We start from the raw sequence: 20,582 nt of genomic DNA on the forward strand, positions 1-20,582 counted from the left end.
ATTTTATTTTGTTATATCTGTCATTTTCTTATCCGCCGAAAAGGAAAGGGACGGGTAATCGACAAGCATATTTATGGAACACACGTCAATAATAAATAAATAAATAAATTTTAAGCACAAATCTAAAACAACCGTCTAAAAATTTTACATTGGCCAATAACCCGACAGAACTATGTTGATAGCACACGTCAAACGGTTTGCATACCAGCGAGATTCAAATTCAAATTCAAATTCAAATTCAAAAATATCTTTATTCAGTAGGTAACATAGTTACACTTTGAATCGTCAATTTTACATAACGAACGTCTCATCCGCCTAAAACTACTGCAGCTTCTCACAACCTGTATAGCCGGGGAAAAGAAGCTGCAAGAAAAACCTCGGCACAGGGCCCTAGACGTTCTTTAAAAAAATAAAAATAAACATAAAATATTGGTATACAATTGAGTAATTTAGCTGCCTAATATCAGTTCTCAGACAGTTAATCCCATGCATTCATATCTTCTAAATAATCACTAACTTTATAATAACCTTTTTTGTAAAGTTTTTGTTTAACTACTGTCTTAAAACAGTTGAAAGGCAAATTCTGAATGTCAATGGGAATCTTATTGTAAAAACGTATACATTGCCCCTTAAAAGATTTAGTAATCTTATGTAATCGACTGACTTGTAAAGCAAGTTTATTTTTGTTCCTGGTATTAACAATGTGCCGATCGCTATTTTTTGCAAATAATCCTATATGTTTTTTTACATATATTAAGTTTTCAAAGATATATTGTGATGCCAAAGTTAAAATATTAATTTCTTTAAATTTATTTCTAAGTGACATCTTGGGTCCCAATTTGTAAATCGCCCGAATGGCTCGCTTTTGCAGAACAAAAATGCTGTTCATATCTGCAGCATGACCCCACAGCAAGATGCCGTACGACATTAGACTGTGGAAGTAGGCAAAATAAACTAATCGCGCGGTTTCTATATCGGTTATTAAACGAATTTTTTTGACCGCGAATGCTGCTGAGCTGAGCCTTTTGGACAACTTATCAATATGAGGACTCCATTGCAACTTAGCGTCCAAAGTAATTCCCAAAAATACAGCAGTATCCGTGAGGTCCAATTCCTTATTTTTTACAATAATAGAATCGAGGGGCCTACTAACATTCGATAACCTAAAATAAACATATTTTGTTTTATTTTCATTAAGTAGCAGGTTGTTTACAGTAAACCAATCCACTACCTCTGAAATGGCGTTGTTTACATCGTCAAAGGAATCTTGTCGTCTCTTTACTTTAAAAAGTAAGGAGGTATCATCTGCAAACAGCACCACCTCATGTTTTACAAGGCTAGGTAGGTCGTTTATGTAAACTAGGAATAGAAATGGACCTAGAATTGAGCCCTGCGGGACGCCTATAGTGACGTTAGATCCACACGATCTGGAGCCATGCACATCAACCCTCTGAACGCGGCCACTAAGGTATGACTCCAAAAGAGCGATGGCATTATCAGTTATTCCATAGTGACGAAGTTTCGCGATCAAGATATCATGACAAACGCAATCGAAGGCTTTGGAAAGGTCGCAAAAGACACCAATAGCATCTTTGGACTCCTCCCAAGCCTGAAAAACATGATTTATTAACTCAACACCAGCATCGGTTGTTGAGCGACCCTTTGTGAAACCAAATTGTTTATTAGACATTAAATTGTTTAAATTGAAATGTTGAAGTAATTGCAGTAATAAAATTTTTTCAAATATTTTACTAAGCGTGGGTAGTATAGATATTGGTCTAAAATTAGTAGGGTCAGAAGTACTACCAGCTTTAAACAATGGAATGACTTTACTGTGCTTCATTAAATCTGGAAACACACCATTGTCTACACATTTATTAAATATACATGATAGATAGGGAGCTATGCAATCAATCACGGAGTTAATGACTTTAACAGAGAGACCATGAAGATCTGCAGTCTTTTTGATTTCTAAAGATTTAAAAGCTCTTAAGACGTCCCTAGGACTCACGTGTGTAAATGTTAGTTTATCTACTTTGGACGTATCTATGTGCTCCCTTACAAGTGATTGAGCGAGTGCAGGAGATGACTTCAAGTCCTTGGTAGTCGAAAATGGAATGTCAGTAAAGAATTTTTCAAAAGCTTCAGCAACTTGCTTATCATTTGTGAGTAGTTTACCGTCAATTTGTAATTGATACTCGAGATCGCGTGCTTTGACTTTCCCAGTTTCGCTATTAATAACTTTCCAAGTCATTTTAATAATATCTGAGCTACCTTTAATTTTACTGCTAACAAACATTGCCTTCGCGGTAACGCAAACACGTTTGAAAACTTTTGAATACTGTTTTACATAGTCGTGAAAAGCTACGCTATGATTGTATGTTCTTTCTTCGTAAAGTTCATACAACCTGTTTCTACTCTTATAAATTCCTACCGTCGCCCAGTCACTAAAAATTGGTGTGTCTGCTTTCTTAATTGTTTTTGCCTTAAATACTTTATTAAATTCCGATTTTGTTAGATTAAATAGGGAGTTATATAACAAATTTGGGTCATCACAGTAAGGAAGTTCTGGTAATTTGTTTGACATATTATCTTTGAATTGTTCTAAACGACTACTTGATATGGGATTGCATGTAACATCCTTTTTCAGTGAGCGGTCAACAAATAAGTTGAAAGATATTTGTTGACCACAGTGATCTGACTTTAATTTATTAATTATTAATTTATCACAAGGTTCTAAGTTACTAAAAATATTACCTATCGATACATTTCGCGGACTGTGACGTGATTCGGGTTGGTTCTGAAAAAAGATTTACAAGATTATAACACAGAAATAAAGATTTGAATGTAGTACTTAATGAGCAATTTTCCAGAATATCAATATTAAAATCACCGCAGACGATAACATGTTTGCTTTTATTACATAATTTGCATAAAGCTTCATCAATAACTTTCTCAAATAGATCATAAGATGAAGCGGGGGGTCTGTATACGCTCAATACAATAAGCCGGCTGAGTTCAATACAGGCCAGCTCAACAGTTCGCTCAACTGAGAGACTTACAATATCCGTTCGTTCCTTATATTTTAAACAATTACGTACTAATATTAATGAACCGCCACGGATAGCCGTCTCCCTGCTGTACGAGCTGGCAACCTGGTGATTATTGAAGCAAACGAACTCATGTTTTTTTAGCCAATGTTCAGTTACGCACATAATATCAACACAATTACTGTTTAAAAAAAGTTCAATTTCAAGTTCCTTGCCCAATATTCCTTGTATGTTTTGGTGTACCAGGTTGATTACATTTGTATTTTTCTTATTGCATTTTATATTTAATATGTCCTCATTTAACTTACTACAGCCAAAGTTTTTCTCTGTTGTCATTAAATTTAATTTAAATTACAAATGTCAGAAATAAAAATAGGCTGCTCAATAGGAGCAGACGCGTTAAAAGCCAACGAATTGGCTGATTCTATTGTAAAAAAAAAGGATAGCGACTTCGCTATTTGTCTTTTGTAAAAGTTAGATAGATAGTAATATCTACCTTTGGTCAAATAAAAATTCCTAACATAGGAATTCGTATCAATGAACTGAAATTTATTATAATAATCGCATACTAAAGTATGCAATGTCAGGTTTAGATCATGCCTAAACTTATTTTCGGAATTAAGCTGACTTTGGCTGAAAGGCAATGCAAACAAAATCACTTGTTCTACATTCGGTAGGCTGTTAAGTAAGGAAATATAATGGGAAAGTAGTTCTTTGTTCGCGTTACCTCTCCTACCGGCCAAGATTATGATTGTACTATTTTTCGAGAATTTATAAGAAATTATTCTTTTTAAAATGTCTAAATAGGAGGCACCCGGCATACAATTATTAATTACTGCCCGCCTCAAGAAATGGCTAAGTTGTAAACCCATTGTTTTGCCAATTTCGTCACTAAACATAATAATATTTTGCGCTTTGTTTACCGGCGCGGGCGCCGCCTGCCCGGTCGCCGACGAGAAGGACGTATTATTGTCATTAACAATTGGTGTGAGGAGCAAGTCCTGCACCGCCGGTACCAGCTGATGGGCCGGCGCGGGCGCGGACAGCGGGGAGGACTCGGAAACACGAGCAGGCCGCTCAGTCTGCGAGGATGAATGATTGCAACTATACTGACGATTAATTAGTGAATCGAAGCGTTCCGCGTTGTGAAAACTCAAATTCACTAACTTATCAGCGGCCAGCTCGTGCTTTCGAATAGTTTTCTGAGCTACTTCGTAGTCCAGTGTCATATTTTCTAAGGATTTTGTCAGTTTTTTTATCTGTGCCTGGAGCTGATCAATTTCACACTCATATTTTTTTGTTTGGTTTTCTAACGTAACGGTACAAGTATTAATTTCGTTCAATAGATGTTGCCCCGTATTAAACAAGTGGTGGTGTGAAGTTGATGCTTGTGGTGAGATTCCTTTTTGATTCGCCCGGGTTATTCATTAATTTACTCATTCTTCCTAAAATGTCAATCATCCGTCCCTTTCCTTTTCGGCGGATAAGAAAATGACAGGTATAACTTAAAGTAAAATTAGGATGTGTCTGCAAGAATCGGGGCCATTGATACAAATTAAACGAATATTTTTCTTCTAGGCAACCTCTGGGTTTTATAATATATTTTATATTATATTTTTTAAATTTCACATACCATACCTATACATTTGTAAACAAAACAGGAGAAATACCCGTATTTACTATACTCTTTTGTTGCTCTGTTAATCTAGATTTGTGGAGAGACAAATGCGGGCCAAAGATCCCTACACAATAATTTGTCGCTGACGTCGCAAACAGACGTATCTGCAATTTTGTGCTAAAATAATTTGTGTCTTATTAACAATAGCATAAGGTGCAAATCAGATGCGCCAAAAATTTGAGATACGTCAGTTTGCGACGTCAGCGACGAATTAAATAGAAACTTTGTAAAAAAGATTATTATAAGATAAGTGATTATCTAGGCGATACGAATACATGGGATTAGCTGTCTGGAAACTGATATTAGGCAACCAAATTACTAAATTGTATAACAGTATTTCTAGGGTCCTGGGCTGAGGTTTTTCTTGCAGCTTCTTTTCCCCGGCTGCACAGGTTGTGTGAAAATGACGATTCAAAGTGTAACTATTTTACCTACCGAATTAAAATATTTTTGAATTTAATAGTAACAGAGTCAACCGTTGAAACAAAAATATTGAGTGGAAACATAAATCTTGGATAACCAAGTCATTCTAGTCAATAAGTTAAATTCTACTATGTGGTAGAGTCGTATTCATGTTTGAATTACAAATATAATTAATATCACGTAGTTTCTAGGATTTGTGCCAAAATTATGGCAATAGGCTTGCCGCTGTTACATGGCACTTGAACATAGCTGGCGAGAAGTAAGTGGTATATACTAAAGGTTAAGTACCCAAGTAGCAACCGATTGTCTTAAAAGAGAATTGTAGATATCTTGAAGGCAAGTAGACTAAATCAAACCCTTGTCTTGGATAAGTCTTATAGGTCTCCAAGATATCCCTCAAGATATCTTGAAGATACAGTTTAGTAAAAGTGGGCACATACTTTAACTCTTATACAAGACAGACTTAAGACAACGCTAAGTCAGACTTAAACCCTACTTTAGACAATGTTCTTGCATATTCTAAACTTAGAATTCTTGTAGTATCACTTAATACCAAGAATGTATACTTGAAGATATCTACAATACTTAGTTAAGACTATAGGATTGAATTGCACTGAGTCAATTGTAACTTAACGAAGTAAAACTTCAGGTCATACTAAAACGATTTTTACTTCACGCGTCTTTATTTTAGAATATAATGGCGAACATTTATATTAACACAAGAAATGAAGTCTGTAAGAAAATGGCGTCTAAAATATTGGTTAAGTTGTTTTAACAAAAGGTTATTCTGCCGTTTCACATACAGGAAATTATAAACGCATGATTGTTTCTCGTGTAAAATCGATAGAAAGTGTTAAAAAACAGAAGGGCCTTTAATATACCAGAAAAATAATAATAAAATTTGGATTGATTATTTAGCAAATAAAAAAAATGGTGACATATAGTATAGAGAAATTCATTTTCTATTAATATGTGACAGCTGAACGCAGTAATTGTTACTACAACAGAAATATATATTAATATACTTCAGTTTTTGACGATAATATTGTCAAAAAAATATTACATGTTTCTTCCTGTAAGTGCAAAATGGCGTTAAGTAATATTTTTCTAAATGAAGTAAGACTTTAGAAACAATTGATTTCGTAAGAATCAGTTTAGAAAAGTAAAGTCAAGTTGCACTTCATCAAGTACTAGTTAAGATAAATCTTACTTCAATTGTCTAGGAGTATACCAACTTAAGACAAAAAGTATTTAGTGAATTCCTACTTAAAACTCTTATATCTAAAGTGATCCTCTATTTTGATTTAGTAAAGTAATGTCGTAAAATCATGTTTGTTTATTCTGTGCCAGAATCATCTATGTAACAAGTAACAATTAAAATCGAACAAGCTTAAAACCTATGGAAAGTATGTTTGTTTGAGAGGTAAGTTTTTCGACTCGTGGAAGATAAAAAAATATTGTTATGCTGAGTTCCTACTTGGATAGGAATGTGATTTACTTAATTATTTAATATTTATCACAATTGGAACTAACAAACATAAACTCAATTTGCTAATGAGTCTCCGCGCATACATTCTCATAGGTACCTACATGGTTCGCTGACGCAAAGTAGGTACGATCACCGCGCTTCTAATTGCCAACGGAAACAATGTGATTATTGCAAAAATTAACGAGTATCCGTTGAATATTGTATATACGAAGAACCCTTGCAATTTTATTAACGTCGTGTGTGTGCGCGTTAGTTTCTAATCCCACCTAAAACATTATTGTTAAAAAAGGCGGCCAAATTCCCGATGTCTTTATCAAGCTAAAAAAATAAAGGAATTGAATCTAATGCCCACTTTAAATGCATTTAACCATACACAAAACTTAAAATAGATATGTTTTGTTTATGATTGTGAATAAAGCTTAGTTAAAAATAGGTACATTTTTAAAATTATTAAAAGAAAGAATGAAAGAAGAAAGAAAAGTATCTAGACACGCGGAAGCGTGTCAAGCCAAGTTCAAGAAATAGAACTGGCGAGCCGCACCGTGTGTATTATTACACGAACCATTTTTTTTTTTTTTTTAATTAAGATGGGTTGAGCCACTTTTGACCCCCTCATAAATTATTTCACATAAACGTATCAAATTTGGCTCATATATTGAGACTTGTGAGATACATTATAAGTGTTCTAAATTTCATAAGCTTATCTCAAACGGTTATTTAGATATTAATGTCCAAAATCCTCATTTTTATCATTGACTGACTGACTGACTCATTTTTATCAAAACTCTAACCCAGTTCCAGATGACCTAGAGAGTTAAAATTTGGTATGCAGATAGGTAATTAGATGAATATAAAGGAAAAAATAAAAAATCTGGCAACTTTTTAATAATTAGATTCTATCATGAACGCTTAACATAAATACCTAATTAGTGCCTGTACCTAACTATAGATGTAAGAATCAGTAAGTAATCAAAACTCATGACAGCCGGTCTTTTTGTGGTAGGTATGTAGATTAACTTAACATAACATACAATCACGCCTATATGCCCTATCGGGGTAGGCAGAGCACTAAGTGATCATAAAACCACTTGATGCCACATTCGACAAGTACTTTAAGGGTAGGTAAGCAAGTTGGAACATGTGTTTAGCGGTGATAGGTTGTCAGCTTTTCGCCCACGATACAACACAACTCTCATCCATTTTACTGGCATATTATTTTTTTTTTTAACTTAACGTGAATCTTAAACGAGTTTAATAGGTATTCAAATGTTTTATACCTATAAAGTCGACTTTTAGTTTTGAATTTGTCCTTTTAAAAGGACCCACGCGTTACGAAGATATGTACTTACCTACAATAAGACAGACCTTAGGCTACAATATATTATCTTATGTTATAAGAAGATATGATATGTTTGTTTGTTTGTTTGTATACTCTTTATTGCTTTAGAATACAAGAAAATTTACATATAATTTATCGTTAGATAAAGCATAGGCGAGCTTATCCCTAATTGGGATAAGCTCCTATGTTATACTGTTACTTATAAATAAATTACAGGACTGACCATTGAACTTGGCAGTTGGCACCCATTTACATCTCACTTCTTTTGTCGTTGAAGTCAACAACCAAAGCATTGCATAATATTGAACTTGGCTCTCATTTCACATTTATGTTTTTGATTGGATTTATTTATTATTAGACTAATAGGTACCTAATTTTATATTTGAACTTAGCAGGTTTTAATATAAAACTCGATTTTTCATGGTGTAGTGTTACCGTGCGCTTAGACTAGGTTAGACTAGCTTAGTCATTTTTGAGAAGATTTGTGCGAGACGTAGGTAGGTACCTGGGCCGCCACACGCTGGATCGGATTTGAAAAACAGGAACTTACGATTTTTTGCCAAAATTAAATGATTGTGTTATACCAATCGATATAAAAAAAAATGATGGCAATGAAGAAGATATCGCATCGCTAACAAAAACAGTGGGATGTGCATTATCACAGGTTAATTTTCTGTATTTAATATTCTGCCTTCGAAAACCACCAGATCCTTTTATTATTTGGACTTCATCCATCTTTCTGCTTGCTTCTATTTCGATTTTATCGTCCATTGAATAGACTTTTCTTATGTTTTACTTATTGTAGTCAAAAACGAATAAAACAGTCTTGTATAGGAGCAAGAAATAATAAAAATTGCCTTAAGTATATCTAGGCAATCAATTTTTACTTTACAAGGCTAAACTGATACTTCACTAAATCAATTTAGTGTTAAGTGAGCCTTTAAATAATCTGAGTAAAGTAAAAGAATACTTGTAGACTTAACAGTAGGCTGAGATAAGACTAAATAGTTTTGTGAATACTTAACTTGGTTTTGTGTATTCTAAATTATCTAAAGTAGGATTTGTTGAAAACTATATAGTATTAAAGAAGGAAATGAATTTATGAAGTCCTAATAAGTCCTATTTGATTTGGATAAATCTCACTTTAGCTAAAGTTTAGACATATATGACTTAATCACAATTCTTGATTGCTACTTGGGTAAGGTGAAAGAAAACATCATGAGGAAACCCACATTCCCGAGAAATGCATTTTCGGAGGCATGTGACCTAACCTGTATTGGACTGGCTTTCCCTTCGTGGGTTGGAGGGTCAGACAGGCTGTCTCGCTGTGGTCACTTTCTGTAAAAAACCGGACCTGTCAAATCTTTAGATTAGGTAAGCGGAACGTGTGAAAAACGGGATAATGCTGGAGAGATGATGATGATGATGTTAGTTATACCTCTCCCTCTTGGGGATACAGGCGATAAGATGCGTTATGTTAATTACATATTTCTTTAAAATTTGCACTTTAAGCAACGTTCCGTTACATGACTCCCTCTTGGAGCTTCATCAGCTCATTACCCCACCTGATCTCAAGGGTAGCATCCCCAAGGTCACTATTTTCAGCCCTAATAGCGATATTAATATGCCTAGCATTCCTTCGCGGGCTAACTTGCTAATATATTCAAAGTCAAACTTACCCATTCGACCCCACACATTACCTCACACTAAGACGAGGCAAGTTTTGGGTGAAAATTGTATTCGGGAATTTCGGGTAACTTCATTTCGCAAGTTATTATTCACTTGGCCTTCGATTGTTATGAAATCGGCGGACACTAGGTCCCGAATGAAAATGCTTAAGTATAATTTTATTCCAAGTTATTAAAAAACGAAGACTTAAGCAGTGTCGCTGATTCTATATAGAATTATTATGACTTGAAACAGGATACAACTCTCTTCTGTTTAATCATTATCCAATTGTGAAAGGCCTCAATTTTACAGCAAAAAAAAAATAATGAAAAAGTTCAGTACGATCTACTCTGAACCGGCGTGCGTGTATGATTGAATGTGAAGGAAGAGAAGTGTCAAGATCGAAGCAAATGGAATTCCATAGTCTCTGCTTACCCCGGTGGGAAATAGGCGTGAGTTTATGTATTTATGTATCTTAGCGAGTTTCATTGAGAGTGGTATAATTTATTGATTGACATATGTACAACATGATAATAAAAACACAAATAATAAACAAAAGGCTACAATAAAAAAAAGACTTCCGACAAGTATGCAAATAAGTAAATCACAGGCGTATCGTACAAACTATCTCACCCGTAGAAGCCGTCCTAAGTAAACTGAAGTTTCTGACGGGATTGGCCCGTTTGTAGCCTTTTTACAATATTATCCCGGGATAAAATATTCATATATTGCGCTCAAACAGTCAGGGCTACAAAGAAGTTTGTTTGCTGGAGCATCCTCGGATATTGCCCGGATCTTGTTTCAGACGGGGCAGGGGTGGATTTAGCCCCTTTCAAGTTAATTTCCAGAAATGACAAAAGAAGGAGAGGTTCTGGAAAGTTGGCATCGTTACCCTAGATAGTCCCTTGTGACATTAGCGTTCCATCGTTCATCAAATGGACCCGTCGAAATGCTATTAAAGTTAGCTTTTTCAAGTTAGTCTTGAATCCTGAACCTTATTTCCTGCGTCTATCCGAGAGAATTTCAGTAGACGTAAGGTCACTTAAGTTAGGTCATTTAAAGTCGTAAGATCAAATGTCCTTTTTAAATCCAAACCCCATTGTCTGAACTAGAAATCTTTAGTAAATTAAAATATTGTAAAAGTTTGAAAGAAGTGTTTCTTTCGCAGTGAATGTAGGATTGCGATACATTTATAAGTGAAACAAATTCACATAACAAAGTAGCTAAACTCATAAATTGACGGATAATTAAGTATAATAAAGATTTTCAAGTATTTTTTACGGTTTTCGTGGATGTCAGTACAATATTGGACAGTGTTTCTTCGTTATTGGCACTCCACGTTATTTGTTCGGTTCTAGCTTTGTAACGTCCCATTTCAAATTCTGTTTGGAACAGAATGGAGCTGATGGTTAATATTCAAGGAAAAAACATATCAGTTTACAAAATGTAGGCAAGTGACTTTATTATCATAAATTTACAATATACGGGACTTGATACGGCATGAGTATGGGATGGGGGCCAGCTGGGACAAGGGCAGGGACACCTGGACCTGGGCCCATTGGAGGGGGAACTGGGCCCATCGGGAGACCACGCGGCCCTAGTGGAGGGGGAATCGGACCCATAGGTGGGCCGATTGGTGGCACTGGAAGCATATGCGGCATTGGCCCTAACGGACCCATTGGGGCTGGTGGCAGCATAGGTTGTTGCATGAACGCACAGTCACCGCACCTCGGACCTTGACAGCAGATATTGGGCCGTCTATGATGCTTTGAATGTCTACCGCGTCTTGACTTCCCTCTTCTGTGGCGATAAGATTTCCTTCCATTATGACGGTGCGTTTCTTCAGAAAACACGATATTGTCGTCTCTCAAAAACGGATTTTGCTCGTAATCAGTAGACTCGTAGGAAGAACTTGGAAACGGCGTGACAAACTCCAGTAAAACGATACACACTGTTTGTGTGTATACAATCTGGAAGGACGTTTATGACATATTTTAATAAGTAACATTATTTATTTAAAAACAGACAGGCACTCTCTTCTGTATAAAACCGGACGTGTAAAGTATTCAGGTTAGGTGAGTGGACTCTGAGAAAACGGGATAACGCTTAATTAGATGATTTATTTAATAAAAAAATGTACACAGGAGGACACAAAAATACATTAGTACTTACTTGTACAAATGTAAGCCAAGCCACATAGAGTAGCCTGGATTTAATGTTCGTATAATTTGTGCGTGTAAACTTTATGAATAATAAGTGGATTCGTGATCGATTTTACATAGGTACCTAAAGCTATCTGAATACTTAGTCAATATTTACATATTGAAAGTTATCACAGCGATTAATTTACATTTGTGAATTCGTATAGTTCAAAATTCAATACTCACATTTTTGATTGTACTAGATGATTGCATCGCAAATTCGTAATTTATTTCACCCTGCTATGTGTCTTTAACTCTTGATATATTTTACTTTATTTCTCACTGCCAAAGTTTATCAACCTATTTCGTACGTAATATTATACTAGTACCAATTTATAGTATCAATAAATGTACACAACTGGATTGCCCATAACTGTTTTAGTATGTTTTTATTGTATTATTTTATTTCAAAACCAATAAAGGTACAACGTAAAATTATTTTTCAAGTGAAACATCGTATTTGTAAACTCACGTCTTCAAACTTTCACCAATTTAATATGAGTATTTTCAACAACATTACAAACAGTTCAATTAATCGAAGAAATATCTCTTTGTGTGGAATCTATTGCGCATGATAATATAGAAAATGATTGAACGATACGAGTGACTTTACATTGATAGTTTTCATTCTAAAACGAGTTTTCTGTAATATATGCACCGTAAATGTAAGTTCACAGCTGGCCGTGATAGATTTATTATCTTCTTCTATTATATAGGCTACATAATCATCCTTCCGAATACATCCCACTCACGGACGGTACTGAAAAGTATCGGCGTCCGAAGGACGTAATATATCCCGACGACTCAATTACTCTAGCCATAGAGGCGGCCAATCAGCTCGCGACGCCAAACACTTCAGAACCCCGATACCACCCCCCGGCGTGATCGACTATTTCCCTCAATCAGCGCTTATCGCTATCGACCCATTAGGGTCGATTAAGTCTTTCAAATATTTTTCCTCTCAAACGACGCCCTGAGCCGATTTTGTACCGAGTGATAGCCCTCAGCGCTCTCCATTTGTCAGTCCAAGTAGTCAAATATATTATTGTTATTATTAAGATACGCTATATTGTGGAAGGGACTCGTTTAAATCCTACTCTGAGGTTTAATTTAAAAGAATATGGAAAGGAATAGTTGTTAAACTATTCATGATGCAAGAAGGCGTGCTGTTAAAATGAGCGCGACGTAGAAATATATCAGAGACGTGCGTCGAGTCATGTGCTTACTCGTAGAGATGTTTTAGAGCGTATTGCTACAAATCCTATCATTTATACATGTCAATGGTTTATAAATAAAGCTTATTTAAATAATAGAAGATTAAAAAAAAAAGAACGGCTCGTGGTGTTCTTTAAATAAAGTGTCGATATATCGATAATGTAAACGGGGCGTTTGTCGATTGGTGACTACTTACTTCCCTGCACGCCCCGTGTCCGAAACAATGTATTTTCCGTCCACAAGTCAATAAACCGTTTTACAAAAGAAGTATTCTTTTATTTTTCATAAAAACGTCACGGAAATTGAATAACGTCAACCTTACAAAGGAATACAAAATGAAGAAATTTTCTCACTTTATTTTATCGTAATGCGAAAAAGTGTGTTTTGACTTTGTGACGCCTGTTACGAGTGTAATGTTGGCTCAAATCAAGTTGGGGACGCGACGGTGACGGTTTTTGAGCTTTGAAAATGCGCAATATAAGAGAGGAGAAGGCTGGTCTAAAGAAAAAAACGAATAGTATGAATCAAGGTTGGCTTTATGTGAACAGTAGGTGACCTTGTTTGAAAGTTACAGCTTTTTTTGACGTGCCCTACGATGGCCTAGGAGCCCTCAGAGCTCCCTATTTGTCCATTGGTGTGTCCGTCTGAGACAAATCTACGATAAATCACGTAAAAAGAAATTCACTATCAGCTCCAGACACGGCAAGAGCACCGCGCGTGGCACGAATAATATCTGGACACAGGCCTCCCCTCAATCAATTCGTATACTTCTGATAACGTAACAATTTCAAAATTAGTTCGATCTTAAAACATATTCCTTATTGTGAAACAATTTGACTCGATAAAATTGTTTCGTTACTTTAGACCCCAATCGTGTTTCTGCTTGGAATAATTAATTTACTACAAGGGATATAAACTAAATAGCACATTAGAAACTATCCGTGAAGTTGAAGGTCCGACACGTTTTCAGAGTAAGTACACAAATTTCAATATAACTTTTAGTACTTAGAATAGCGGATTCCGAAGCATACTGTATGCTAGTTTCGACGATTCACAATGATTTTTGGAATTTTGAAGGATCTATTTGCGTGCCCCAAGGACATTTCGTGTTTAATATTTTCAAAGGCATTTGATGACTTTCCTCGCTTAGACGGCAAGAATTGGGACCGAGTGTTTTGAAGGATTAATTTCAATTTAATCTAAATTTGAATCTATTTATGCAAGTGTGACGGTGTTAGATGGTTTAGTTCTGGCCAAGTAGGTAGCTAATATCATAATATATATGGGGCAAAACAATAAGATACTTACGTCAAAAACCAAAGAAAATGTTTTAGAGTTTGCAGGTGTTAGCAGTCCGCTGACTGTTGTGATTCAGTGAATGAAGAGAGCAGTAGATCGTGACGGTTTCATAAAGAATCAAAGTCACTTAGTGACGACTCGGAAGTATTGTCATCCTAAATCACAAACAACTAAGCTTGAACAGAGAAGTCAAAACAAGCCCATAAGAAACAGTCACAAATAAGGTGACAAAAATAACCAAGTGAGTGATTTCATAACAGCCTCCTTGGTCTAGTGGTTAGAGCGATAGGCTCACGATCTGGAGGTCCGGGTTCGATTCCCGACGGGGACTTTGTCGAAATCACTTTGTGAGACTATCCTTTGATGGTAAGGACTTTTCAGGCTTGAATCATCTTATTGTCCGAAAAAGTAAGATGATTCCGTGCTTCGGAGGGCACGTTAAGCCGTCGGTCCCGGTTATTACCCGTAAAAACACCTCCACCAACCCGCAGTGGAGCAGCGTGGTGAAGTATGCTCCATACCCCCTCCGGTTGATTGAGGGGAGGCCTGTGCCCAGCAGTGGGACGTATATAGGCTGTTTATGTATGTATGTGTGTATGAGTGATTTTGTATCTTTACATGCGCAACCGTGTCGCCAAACTTAACGACAGAGAGAGATAGTAGACAACAGTAATAAAAGTTATTTGCCAACAGGGCCGCATCGAATGAAATATAGTAATAATAAGCAAAAAAGCCATTATTCCACCGCGGAGCGGAGACAGAAGTTTAAGGAATGGGAAATGTGAAATACGACATCATTCCGTTATTACTAATGGCCTACAAACCGAACGGGAGGGTTAATGACGTAGCAAGTACGCGCAAGCTGCCAAGAATGGGTGAGACCCATTTGTCTGGTCAAGTAGTGAATCACCTGTCACGTTACATAACATAACAAATACTTTATTGCACAAACAGGAAAAAACAAAATACAAAACAAAAGAGAAATAGAATTAGTATAATAGGCTAGGCGTTAACGTTAGTGTATCAGAATGCTGGATGAAGTGTGGGTACTTTTAAAAAAATAATATAATCTTACGTTTGACCACATTTTCACCTAACGGTAAGTAACGGTAAGTAATGTGGTTTAGGGTGGATCGGGCTTACCTCATCATCACCAGCCCATTGACATCCCCACGGCTGGGGCACGGGCCTTCCCTATGGATGGATAGGGAGATCGGGCCTTAAACCACCACGCGGGCCCAGTGTGGATTGGTGGTTATTAACGACTGCTAATGCAGCCGGGACCAACGGCTTAACGTGCCTTCCGAAGCACGAAGGAGCTCGAGATGAAAACTTTTTTTTTGTGGTCACCCATCCTATGACCAGCCTTTGCGAAAGTTGCTTAACTTCAACAATCGCAGATCGAGCGCGTTAACCGCTGCGCCACCGAGCTCCTCTGGATCGGGCTTACCTAGCTAATGCTTATTCACTTTAGCCTTGAAGACTCCCAGATTATAACGAGTTAGAAAACAAAAGACAGCAGGCAGATCCAATCCTTCACTGTTCGCCAACATAAGGATGAAATCCCCGCCGACGCCTAGCTGTCCGTAGATAGAATGACGAAAGACGACAGGCCGACAGACAAGCTACCCTTCGTCTATGGTCTAGACTTTGAAGTCGAGTTTCCACTAACGAGTCTATGAGCTTTATTGCTCGTCGCCCCACCGAGTCGAGAGCAGCCAACTGAAAGCTGGCAGTGCCTTGCCAAAGGTGACAGCAGTACTCCATACAAGATCAAACCTGTGCTGTGTATGGATCGAGCAACTGCTCTGAGGTGAAGTATCGCCGGACCTTAGAAAGGAGGCGTATTGTTAAACAGAAGCAATATAGGTAAATTGCTTTTGTTTATTTCAGCCAGAACAATCATGGGTGGAAGATATAAATGTGCCTGGGTGTAATAAAAAGGGTCACCATTTATACCCAAAAACAAAGACAAAAGATGAATGAATGAACGCTACCTGAGGCCGCTCGTACGCAGTACCTTTATGCCGCTTTATTTTGCAAATCTATGGCATATTATACATATTGGGTTTATAATTTTGTGGCTCTTGAGCGGAATATTATTAGGTAGGTATTTTGTGTGTATTTACAGGTTTTTTTGAGGAGCTCGGTGGCGCAGCGGTAAACGCGCTCGGTTTGCGATTGTTGAAGTTAAGCAACTTTCGCAAAGGCCGGTCATAGGATGGGTGACCACAAAAAAAAAAAAGTTTTCATCTCGAGCTCCTCCGTGCTTCGGAAGGCACGTTAAGCCGTTGGTCCCGGCTGCATTAGCAGTCGTTAATAACCACCAATCCGCACTGGGCCCGTGTGGTGGTTTAAGGCCCGATCTCCCTATCCATCCATAGGGAAGGCCCGTGCCCCAGCAGTGGAGACGTTAATGGGCTGATGATGATGTTACAGGTTTAAGTTTTATTTATTTTTGTATATTATGTACTTATACTTCTTATTGTTGTCTGTTTTATAAGGCCGCCATTAAGAACGAAAGATGATCCGTGCTTCGGATGGCACATTAAGCCGTTGGTCCCGGTTACTAAGTAGTAACCGGGACATGACCAGTAAGTACTGGTGTAATTAGTCGTTACATGAGTCATGTCTAGGGCCTTTGGTGGCTTGGTAATCCACCTCACAACCCACACGAGAGAAAGAAGTCCGCCATTTGCCATGTACCTAGTTTAAGTCTCTTTTGTAATTATTTTCTGTTATTTTGGTGCAATAAAGTACATTTGTATTGTATTGTGTGAAAGGCGGTGTATATTTACGTTGTCTAATATGTATTTACCTTGCAAAAGCACTGCAAAAGCCTATTCAGGGAAATTACCCGGTACCAAACATCGAACTTCGATTTATCTGAATCGTTTTCAAGTCGCTGAAGTTCGGCCAATTAGTCGGTAGAGCCAGTGTCTAGCATTGACAACTTTAAACTGTAACAGTGTTACTATAAAACAAAGACTAAAAGATAGACTATGTTTAAAATATAATCCGTATACGAAAGAAGTCCCGAAGGCCGCGGCGCTACTGTCGCAGATTCTGCATAGAATTATTATGACTTGTTAAGTTAGTTTCATTAAAATCCGCTGACTTCTTTCATGGCGCAAAATACTATTTCAAACCTAGTTTATTTTTAGTTTGTGTTTTATAGTAACACTACATTGCTATGAACGTTTTCACGAGTAAAAACGCTCGATAGAATGTTCGCTAAAATGTTCTTGTACTTTTCTCGTGTTGTAACATTCGCACAAATGCTCATTACAAGTGAATGCTCAAGTTTATGGAGTTTGTGGAGTGTGTGGAGTTTATGGTTTTGGTTTATGGTTTGTTTGTGGTTTTTTTTTTGTTTGTTTAGTTTGTGTTTTGTTTAGTTTACCTTTATAGGCAGCGATACGGCTCACCAGTCACCCGTCGCGGTGTTGTAACAGAAAGCTCCGTGACGCGTGGGTAAGTACTTAATTCATCATGCGAGAATTGAGTTTATGTTATGTTGGTGTGTGTACGTCCAAAGTCAGAACAAGTATTTATACCGTAATAATTATTTCCTTACACGCCGTAGCTTCGCTCGGGTTACATTCTCGTGAAGACGGTTCACGGTCTGACGTCACAGCTCATCCCCCTTGGGGCGAGGCGTGTTTTCCCGTGACGTCTCGCGGGATAGCTACCGGATCAAATTTTAACTTCGCCTCCTTTCCTCTGTTTTCGTATCTTGAGGAGATTCCTTTCATAATAGTGAATAACAACAACTCTTGTGTAGATTACTAGTGTATATACCTTACTTTTTGGATTATATCTTGATTTGAATTGGACACTATGGTGGCGCCACCACGGTTGCGCCTCCTACAAAATGTATGCAGCTGTTTAAAGGGTAAGTCAACCGATATGTGGCCGGCAACCGAATCCCGAACAATTTCTAGTTGGTGACCTATTCATAGTGTCCTTGAATTCGGGTATGTACTAGGTTCAAGATAAATTATGAAATTCTAATTACTAAATAAAGACAGAAAACAAACGAACATTATTTACTTTTTTCTATTTAACTTAATTATGAATGAAGTTCGACATTTAGCACGTTTTTCTATGTAGTCCCAAAGTGCTTTTCAAACAAATTCCATAGTAATTTTGTGTTTTGACGTTTAGTAAAAAGCACTTAACTGTAACTGTATCTGCATAAATGTATCACTAGCGGGCAAGCTAAGTTCAGCAGCATATGCCGTCAGAAGAATCCGACAACTCACAGATGTACCCACTGCTAGACTTGTCTACTTCAGCTACTTCCACAGCGTAATGTCTTACGGTATTTTATTGTGGGGTCGAGCCGCTGATGTAGAAACTATTTTCATCATTCAAAAAAGGGCAGTTCGCGCTATTTATAATCTGCGTTGTCGGGACTCTTTAAGGGAGCTGTTTAAAGAAATAAATATACTGACGGTCGCAAGTCAATATATTTATGAAAACATTATGTATGTGCGTAAGAATGTATCTCTCCTTCCGAGAAACTGTGAAAGGCATACTTACAATACAAGGAATAAAAATAAAATTGTTGTTCAAAATTCTAGATTAAGTAAATTAAATTCATCTTTTTTGGGGTTATGTATACGTTTTTACAATAAAATACCAGATAATATTTTAAATTTGTCAGAGAATAAATTTAAAGCTCACGTGAAGCTTAATTTATGTAAAAAAGCTTATTATAAGATTAATGATTACCTAAATGATAAACATGTCTGGTATTAAATGTGTTCCTCTAGTTATTAAATAACTTGTAATGTACCCTCATTGATTTAAAAGATGTGTTGCTGTTGCAGTTTCTTGTCATTTCTTCTCCTCAGCCATAACACCTTGCGAAATGACGTAAATTCAAAATGTTACATTGACCTTCAACAAGTTTATCCATGATAATTACGTTGAATAAATGATTCTGATTCTGATTCTGATTCTGATTCTGATACTGATTTGACTAGTTGGAAATTAGCCTATTCAAAATGATTGTAACACTTGCTAAGACATTTTATCACGTTTTTCTATGAAGTCCCAAAGGGTTTTTATTTTAAACCATAGTAATTTCGTGTCAAAGTGATTGTAACACTTGCTTTACTTTATTTTTTATTAGGATGGCCTGACTTTCTATCCAGTTTTACAAAAATCAGTGCTACAAACTTCTTCTAATATACCTATAACACATAAGCTCAGGACTACTTATATATCAACCAAACCATCGCAAGATGAACTAAGTAATCACAGCTCACCGAGCTTTCTGTTAGGCGATTCTCACACTGCCCCGCTTGATGCAGCGCAGCGCGTGGATGCGTGTTCTTCCGTTGCTTGTAAGTATCTCCGTTTATATAAAAAACACCTCTAACACACAGAAAATGCATCCACGCGCGTTCATGCGGATCACGCGCATACAAGCGGAGAAACATGCACCGCCGCGCGTAGGTGCGGGGCGTGAGACGCAAGGTATGGCACACCGAATCCCGCAATGCCGCGCGTGATTTTGGAACGGCCGCGCGTGATTTTGGAGAGTCGCCGTGCGTTAATCTACAAAACGCACGATGATGCAGATCTGCACTGCGCGTAGGTGCGTCGACATTCAACATGCAGCATGATGCGGGGCTGTGTGAGAATCGCCTTAGACCAACATTCTTCTAGAATTTACTATAATTAATAACGTTAAAATCACTCACTCACGCGGCAAAACCCCGAACAATGAACAAGCGAAACAGATTCCCGATTTACTTCACAAAACCAACAGCGGATTACGTTAACAAAATCTCATTTCAAAATTCAAAGCACAAACAAGCCACTGATATCGCTAGGCGAATTGGAAATCCTTTGCAATACCGACCGCGGAGTCGAACCTAAAACTCTCTGTGGACAGTTTCAATAAAACCCGCACTGTAAAAGCAAGAACTTACGACGCAGAGCAGACAACGAACAGAGAAGGCGTCTCGCTTAGGGATTTGTCTGAGAATCACAAGTTGCAGACGACTGCTATCTTTAGTTTCGTTGTATTCCTTAGTGTAACCGCTAAGAAAGGCTAACACCTGTCCTACAGAATACAAATAATATTGTTTTCAACACACTTCCTCGTAAAGTAGCTCTTTTTGCACCGCATTTAGGTACACAAAGAACTGTATTAAAACTCTGTAGTTCTTTTTATTAAAGTTTTTTTTAACATCCCACCATAGAG

At 37.1% G+C, this 20,582-nt stretch overlaps 1 protein-coding gene across 4 annotated transcripts in view; it reads right to left on the reverse strand.

Annotated features, from left to right (window-relative positions):
* LOC126375149 (uncharacterized) overlaps positions 1-20,582 on the reverse strand; it is a 557,945-nt gene that overhangs the window by 250,679 nt on the left and 286,684 nt on the right. The window contains exon 1 of one of the 4 annotated variants that reach the window (XM_050022002.1): positions 9,251-9,311. The exons of the other annotated variants lie outside the window; for them this stretch is intronic. The gene's annotated coding sequence lies outside the window, so the exon portion shown is untranslated. Of the gene's footprint in view, positions 1-9,250; positions 9,312-20,582 lie in introns of those variants that run through there. 4 annotated transcript variants of the gene reach the window in all.

This window comes from Pectinophora gossypiella, chromosome 18 (genome assembly GCF_024362695.1).
Source record: "Pectinophora gossypiella chromosome 18, ilPecGoss1.1, whole genome shotgun sequence".
In the NCBI taxonomy this organism is placed as follows: Eukaryota; Metazoa; Arthropoda; class Insecta; order Lepidoptera; family Gelechiidae; genus Pectinophora; species Pectinophora gossypiella.